The sequence below is a fragment of the Phyllostomus discolor genome, chromosome 7 (genome assembly GCF_004126475.2).
Source record: "Phyllostomus discolor isolate MPI-MPIP mPhyDis1 chromosome 7, mPhyDis1.pri.v3, whole genome shotgun sequence".
NCBI lineage: Eukaryota > Metazoa > Chordata > Mammalia > Chiroptera > Phyllostomidae > Phyllostomus > Phyllostomus discolor.
In genome coordinates, this window is record NC_040909.2 from 34,221,190 (window position 1) to 34,229,742 (window position 8,553).

Below are 8,553 nucleotides of genomic sequence, written 5' to 3' on the forward strand. Positions count from 1 at the left end.
AAAGAAGAACGAAATAGAAGGGATGGCAATACCTGATATCAAACTATATTACAAGCCACAGTAAACAAAACGGTCTGGTACTGGCATAAGAACAGACACGTAGATCAATGGAACAGAATAGAGAGTCCAGAAATAAACCCAAGTCTCTATGGTCAATTAATATTCAATAAAGGGGGCAGAAGCATAAAATGGAGTGAAAATAGCCTCTTCAACAAATTGTGTTGGGAGATTTGGACAGCCACATGCAAAAAAAAAAAAAAGAAAAAATGAAATGTCCATCAAATTACACTACACATAAAACACTTAAATATAAGTCACGACACCATAAAAGTCTTAGAGGACAATATAAGCAGGAAAATCTCAGATATTCCATGGAGCAATATTTTCACTGCTATGTTCCCTAGAGCAAGAGACATAAAGAAAAGAAGAAACAAATGGGACTTCATCAAAATAAAAAGCTTCCTGCACTACTGAAGAAAATATAAACAAAATGAAAGGGGACCATTCGTATGAGAAAATATATTTTCAAATGATACCTTGGACAAGGGTTTGGATCTCTAAAATACATGAAGAACTCAATCACAGTCTTGAACCCATCAGGAAACCAAATTCAGTGGAGGAAAAGCTGCTACTTGGGCAGGGCAATATCCTTTGTGGAGACTTCCAGTGGAAGAAGGGCCAGAGGGCTAGCCTGCTGGATATTATTGGGCACATACTCCATTTTCTACATCAGATCTGTTAAGCTATGAAAGCTCAAACCCTTCTCACAGGGATGATCCTGCTAAAATGACTGACTTGGTTGTGTCAGTTTTTGCAACCTATCATCCCAATTGGGCAGACATACAAGACTTATTAAATCCTTTATTTATGGGGGATGAATGGAGGCTGGTGTTCAGTAAGGCAAATGAAGAGGCTTGGAGTTTACACCAAGAAAATCCAGATGGGGCTCTCGGCCCTCCCAAGACAATACCTCTAACTGAGCCCAACTGGGACCCTAAGGGGAATGGCTTTCCTCTCTCAGAACATTACAAGAGATGCCTCCTTCAGGGAATGGGGAAAGGTATCCCTAAGCAGAAACATCTGAATACAGTGTAGGCGGTGCAACAAGGATCTCACCCAATACCAGGAAACAGTTAAGGAGATTCCTGGGGATGGCAAAGGACTGCCGCATTTGGATTCAAAACTTTGGGCTCTCCTCTAAACCACTGTATGAAACTCAGAAGGGACTGAAATATAGCCCTTTAGGCTGGACAAGGCAGTGAACTCAGGCTTTTGAGTCTCTGAAGGTACACCAGGCTTCTGCACTAGCATTGGGGCTTCCAAGCCTACTGAAGTTCTTTCAATTGTAAGCTCATGAGAAATAGGGCATTGCCCTAGGATTCCTCACCCAAATTGTTAGTGACATTTCACAGTCCATCACATACTTGTCAAGGAAACTAGATCACACTGTTCAGGGGTGGCCAGCCTGCCTGGAAGCTATGGCAGCCACCTGAGAGCTCTTATAGGAAGCTGAAAAGTTTTCTGTGGGACAGCCTGTACCAGTTTTGCACCACAGCAAGTGTTCAGCCTGCTGGAGCAAAAGGGAAAAATTTGGCTCACTGCTGGAAGAAGGGGCAGGCACCAGGCCATTTTTCTTGGCAATCCCAATGGCTCCCTCAAAACTATAAGTAAGTTAAATCCTGCCTCTCTACTCCCCAGAGTCTGGCTTGGCTACATTAATACATCACTGTGCTAAAATAACTGATGAAGAGTATTCTAGCAGAATTGATTTACAGGACCATCCTCTAGAAGAAGCAGACTGGACTGTCTATGCAGATGGAAGCAGTTCTATGGATGAAGGAAACACAGAAGCTGAGTGTGCAGTTGCAGCTCTTGAAGGAGTAGTGGAGGCCAAGGCCTTGCTGCCAGGAACCTCTGCTCAGAAAGCTGAACTGAATGCATTGATGAGGGCACTGGAACTGTTGTGCAAAAGGAGCATGAATGTGTATACCGACTCCAGGGAAGCTTTCCTAATTTTGCAATCACATGGTTCCATCTGGAAGGAAAAAGAACTGTTAGCCTCCAAAGAAAAAGGAGAATAAGCATGCAGCAGAAAATTTAAAATTATTACAGGCTGTTCAGGTACTTTTACAGATGACAGCTATGCACTGCCCAGGGCATCAAATAGAGGACACTGAAGTGGCCAAAGGAAACAATCTGGCTGATTAGGCAGCAAAAGAGGCTGCTAAAGAAATGTTTTTAATGACTTTGATACCTGTTCTGCACTTGTCACAATCTGACCCTGAATATTCCACTGCAGACTAAGAGAAAGCTAAGGGTTGGGGTTTTGATGAAGGTCCTGAGAATGGATGGAAAAGACAATAAGAAAGGAGTTGTACTGCATCCCTGAAGATTTAGTCGAGCCAGTCATGAAGCATTTGCATGAGTCCACACACTATGGAAGAGACTCATTGACCACCTATGTCAAACTGTGACTCACAGGTCCTGGAATTTCTAAACCCATACGAAATGTAAATGCTAGATGTGTGTGTGCCAGAAAAACAACCCCATGACAGATCCGTACAATACCAAGGACAGTGCCCACTTGAGGACTGGCAAATAGACTTTATTCAGATGCCAAGTTCTGAGAGTGGGAATATTTGTCAGTGTTTGTTGACACCATTTTCAGGATGGGTAGAAGTCTATCATTCCAGAATGGAGAAATCCTTCAGGTAGTGAAAGCCTTACTGAAGGAACCAGTCTCTCACATTGGCCTTCCTGGCAGCATCCAGAGTAATAATTGACCTGCTTTAGTTTTTCAGAAATTACACAGAAGGTTAGTAAAATTTTAGGAAGCAAGTGGAGACTACAAACGAAATGGAGACCCCAGGCTTCTGGAACGGTAGAGAAGATGCATCACACCTTGAAGAAAAAGGCAAGCTCTGTCAAGAAACTCATTCCCATTGACCTCAAACTTTGCCTATTATCCTGCTCAGGATAAGAGTGGCTCAATGAAGTGGGATTCACTAGAGTCTTTATGAAATTGTGTACAGGTGACCATTTCAGGCTATGATTGGGGTGGGCGATATGCTTATAGATCAAGAAGTAAAGGTAAAGAAATATGTACAACATTTAAGTCAGACCCTAGCTATAATGAATAACCTTGCCTGTATTAAAGACTTCTCCCCCACAGGTTGCTGCATTGCTTACATGCCCAACAAAGAAATGGATACTTCCATATTGAGCTGATCTCATAGAAATAAGAGTTTAATAATAATGATAGAGAATGACAGGAGACTCAAGAATTAGAAAATTTTAGTTTAAGGTAAATAGTTAATATGTCTAGTAGCTAAAGCATATGGTAAAGCTTTTGTTTCAGAAACTACAGATAAGGACCATCCTGACTCCTTGGTGAGAAAGCCGACCTCCTGGGGCACTGCTAGAGGTCATGACCTGGGGAACAAATGGAGGCATCTGGGCCATTGTGTTCCAGGGAGAGACAGACAACCACCAGCCCTGGGAACAGGTAACTGCCCAGAACAAGAATGCTGCAATTTTCTTCCACCTGATTTTCTCTGAATTTCAAAAGTCCTCACCGCACCTTGTTTATTTCCTGTTATAGAAACTCTGGCTTGGAGAGAAAATGTAAGATGGTTTTGTTAGGGTGTGAACCCGTCAGCTCTCATTGATGGCCATCTGAATAAAGTACCATAAAGACTCAAAAGAAAAAAAAAGAACTCACACTTCTCCATTCCAGAAAGACAACAATCCACTGAAAAAATGGGCAAAGGACCTGAACAGACACTTCTCCATGGAGGACATACACAGAGCCCAGAGACATATAAAATGATGCTCAGCATCACCTGCCATGAGAGATGCAAGTTAGAACCTCAAGGACATACGACTTCACACTGATCAGAATGGCCATCACAAACAAAGCAATAAAAAGAAGTGCTGGCAAGGTTGTGGAAAAAAGGGAACCCTAGTACATTGCTGGTGGGAATGCAGACTGGTGCAAGCACTGTGGAAAACAGTATGGCATTTCCACAGAAAACTAAAATGGAACTGCCTTTTGACCCAGCAATTCCACTGCTGAGACTATGCCCTGAGAATCCTGAAACACCAATTGAAAAGAATCTATGTATCCCAATGTTCATAGAGGCACAATTTACAATAGCTGAGTATGAGGAAAAACCCTAAGAGCCCATCAGTAAATGAGTGGATCCAAAAACAGTGGTACATTTACAGGATGGAATACTGTGCAGTAGAAAGAAAGAAGGAGCTCCTACACTTCGTGACAGCTTGGATGGCTCTGGAGAGCATCATGCTACATGAAATAAGCCCGGCAGTGAAAGAGAAATACTATATGATCTCACCTATAAGTGGAACCTAATCAACAAAACAAACAAGTAAGCAAAATATACTCAGAGACTGTGAAATTAAGTACAAACTAATAGACACCAGAGGAGGGGTGGGAGGGCATAATGGGGGAGAAAGGGGAAAGGGTTGTCAAGAACATGTATAAAGGACACACAGACAAAGCCAAAGTAGGGTAGGATCCAGGGTAATGGGTTGGGATGGCTAGGGTTGAGCAGTAGGGGGGAGCAGGAAATGGAGACAACTGTATTTGAACAACATTAAAAAAAGAACAAAAATAGTAAAAATAAATAAAAATAAAAAGGCAAATGAAACAGGTTAACTAAAACTTGCAGAAATCTTCACAAGAGATTTTCACATCATCATATTATATATAATTGCTGAAGACCTCATAAGTAATCATAGCTGAACTTTATTAAAACTCTCCTAAGTTTTTTATAATCTACACAAATTATCAAAAAATGGTATTATGATTATTCCCATTTTTCAAGTGAAAAACTAAAAGGATCAAGAAATTCAGTAATTTGTCCAAAGTCAGACAGGTGGAAGTTGACTTTGAACCCAGGCAATCTGGCTCTAGATAGCTACTCATTTAAACACAACAGTTTTGGTAGAAACTGTGTGGATTAGTTAGTGAAGTGGTGATGGTTAGGGAACTGACCCAGAGACATAGAAGCTGGCCTGAATGTGGGCATTGGACTGATATTGGCCTAAAACCCAAGAGCTGCCCCCAGGGTGAGCACCAGACAGGGCATTAGGTTTCTGGCTACTCACCTGTTCCTCCCCACAGGACTCAACCCTGGGCATCCTCAGGGGCTACACTTGCCAAATCAGTGCAGCACACCTGGTGCTCACCAGCAGCTGATGACACATTGGTCCACCCCAAAGCAGCTGGCCCCCAGCTGTTCTGAGGTGGCCTCTCTGGGTCAGCACATGCCACATCCAGCCCCTCCCCCAAAGGTAGTGATGTAGTGGCCAGTAGGACTGGATGCGGCAGACACTTAAAAGCTGTGTCCCAAGGCCCACCTTGTCCCTAACATCCAACATAGCAAAGTTGAGGCACAGCTCAGAGAAACCCAAGCTGTATTTCATAAAACATTAGTTCCAAGAAAATGTTTACATCATCCTGAAAGAGGGTCTATGCTCAAATAGGCTTGGAAAATTCTGGTTTGAATCAAATTAAAGTGTGTTTTGTTCAGAGCCTTTAATCTCCTCATGTGCATGATTAGTTTGTGAGAAATGAATGTAATGTGTAGCATCTCCCACCACAATTTGAGTAGAGATTTGTTTCCCAAGGAGCAAACAGTTTGGGTGACCTTGCTTGTGTGGGGCACTGAGGCAGCAGGCTGCCTGCTCTTGTACAGTCCTGGAGCAGCCTCTACTGGGCGGGCACTGAGACCACAGGGACCCATCAGGCGCATGTGTCAGGAACATGTGTTCCTGATACAGTCTTTCCTGTGAGTCAGCTGAGCAACCCAGCACCAAGGAATAGACAAGAGTCACACACAATAACTATGCTATTCACTCAAAGTAAAACAGAAATATATATTAACATATTCAAACACTTATCTATCTAAGGGAAATACAACAAAGAGAATCATGGAAATAATAATCCCAAGCCCTAGTCTCATCTACAGGTCCAGGAGGCAGCATGGTGGCAAGGAAGTGATCAGCATCTTGCAAGGCCGCTTTCTGGAGCCAGGTGGGCAGCAGGGTAGACTGGTGGGACCAAGGCCAGTTCATTGGCCTTGCTCTCCACAATGTGCCTGCCCAAGACGGCTCCCCACCCCTACCCCTGACAGTGGTCCACCCTGCCCCAGCCCAGGGCCACACTAGTGGCCATTGTTAGAATCCTGTGCTGGAAACTGCAGTGAAATCTCCGTCTGGTGAGCACCTCCTCCTCACAGGTCCAGCTTTGAGACTTCTGGGCTCTTCAGGAGAAAAGGCAGGAAGCCTGGGATCTAAAGTCACATGGGGAAAGTGAAACTGATTAATTTCCCTTGCTCTCCTCCCCCACAAACACAGTCTTACACTCATTCCTGCCCCTTAATCTAAAAAATTGTCTCCAAATGAGAGCACCCAGGCACAACTGTGCCCTCCACCCAGGAAAGCCCCAGGGGAATGAAGCAGGGTGGGCCAGAGTCTCCCTGATTTCGACATCAATACTGAGCTCGGCTGAATAATGGCCATGCAAAGGGACATCAGGGCCTGAGTCCTGAAACCTGTTAGCTCTAGAAAAGGGTCTTTGCAGATGTGACAAACTGAGGACTAAGGGATGGGGACTCAGAGGGGGCTTCCATTCATCTTTCCTAACTGCCTGCTCCCTCTCTCCTCTGTGCTCCCACCTCCCTGACCTTGGCTCCATCACATCACTGAGTCCTCTGTCCCAACAAAGAGGGCAGGACCTGGTGCAGGTCAGCCTCACAAATACTGTGCGAAATGAGTGTGTAATGAATGACCATCTGAGACAGAGGCCTAGGAACTCAAATGGAAGTTGGAAAGGCAAGTTAGCAAGCAGGACAAACACCCTTGTGATTTCTGTGCAGGACTAAGAACTGTCCTTTCCTTACACACTTTAAGACCAGAAGTTTAAACTGAACAGACTTTCCATATTATGGACACAAGTTAGCACATTCTCATTCCAAGTGTTCTGTTGTCTATTCACATTTTGTATAAAGTGAAACTACACTTAAATATAAAATACCCACTTTATACTTGTCCAAGAAAGCATTTCATGAGTTAGTGGATGGGTGTTAGTAATAGTTTTCTAATGCACATGAACAGAAAAAAGGATTAAATTCTAAAATCATTCATCCATGTACCAAACAAAATTATCTGTCTCATTCTATGATACACAATCCATACTCTGAAAACTCCTTTGCATGAAGGGCTCAGTTTAGGCCTGCCTGGACACAGAGAGACAACAGCAGTGACCTCCCCTGGCCACATACGTGCATGGCTGAGGAATAGTGGTGAAAGGAGCTGGGCTATCACCCTGCATGGGTGGACACACACCCATTGAAGCCCCTCCATCCCACTCCAAACCTCCCATGATAGTTGCCCAGTGGGACTGAGAATCCTCCTGAACAGGGGAGGCTCCCAAACCCAGAAATACAACTTCCCTTGTTCCCAAAGATGATTAAGGGCAGACATTGGAGGTTCCTTGCCCATGTCCTTTAACCCTCCACAGAACCAACTGCCTTTCCTTGGCATGACTCCCCTGGACAAAGCAGCAGCAGTGACCAGACAGGGAAAAGTTTAGGCTCCACAGAAGGGTTTCTCCATAGGAAGGACTGGCCCAGACTTTTGCCCTCTGGCTGCTTCAGGACAGTGTGTTCACTGATATTTACCTCTGCCTGCAGCCGCAGCTCCCAGGCTATGGGCCTTCTATCAGCGCTGCCTGGCCCTCTTTCGAGAGCCTGAAAACCAACGAGCTGCCCTCTCTGTGGGAGCAAAGTTCAACTTGTGGTCAAAGCAGGTGAAGCTAAGCAGAGCTAAGCTGCCCAGCAAAGAACAAATCCTAGCAGGAGCATTTGGGCAGGACACCTGCTGGAACACTGGCTGTCCTCTGCTTCCCTGAGGGACCCTGGTGTCCACCCCTGCCCATCCCACCCCAGGCTCTGTTTGGCCAACAGAGGGCTTTCACACTCAGTCACTTGTGAGAACCCTACCATTGTGTCACTCTTTAGTACCGCCCACCACATATGCAAACAAACCAGGACCCTCCCAGGGCAGAGCCCCCAAGCAAGCCCTCTCAGCCCTTACCTGAAGCCTTGCTGCACCACTCAGAAAACCTCCCCTCCTTCTTCTCCCCCCTGACCTTCAGGAAGTGTCTGAAAGTCCTCCTGGGGACTTCCTTTGCATCCTAGAAGAGACAAAAGGTCCCCTTTGGAGACAGGGTGCCCCTCCTTCTTATTCCCCTAAGCTTCCAAACCTTCTGCTGACCCAGGATCTCCTGGGAGCAGTACCAGGCACTGTCTGGGCAAGCAAGACAAGAGCAGAGGAGCAGGGTGAGCAGCAGCTTCATGCACTGCAGAAAGGGTGCTGCTTTAGGGCCTGGGAGTCTCAGCAAAACATGCAGAGCAAGATGGTACAAATGGGATGCTCAGAATCCCAGGGTCATCACAGTGTATGAAGCTTAGCGAATGCCTTTCCATCACCTGACTAAGTCCTCGATGGGAGTCCATGGCTTCCTCC

General features: G+C 45.2%; 1 long non-coding RNA gene across 1 annotated transcript; it reads right to left on the minus strand.

The window, feature by feature from the left end:
- Positions 1–6,163: 6,163 nt before the first annotated feature.
- LOC118501610 lies at positions 6,164–8,271 on the minus strand. Its single transcript, XR_004904235.1, has 3 exons — positions 8,122–8,271; positions 7,707–7,799; positions 6,164–6,317 (listed from the first exon to the last, which is right to left on the minus strand). It is a non-coding gene; the product is annotated as an uncharacterized LOC118501610 (long non-coding RNA).
- Between the last annotated feature and the right edge of the window lie 282 nt (positions 8,272–8,553).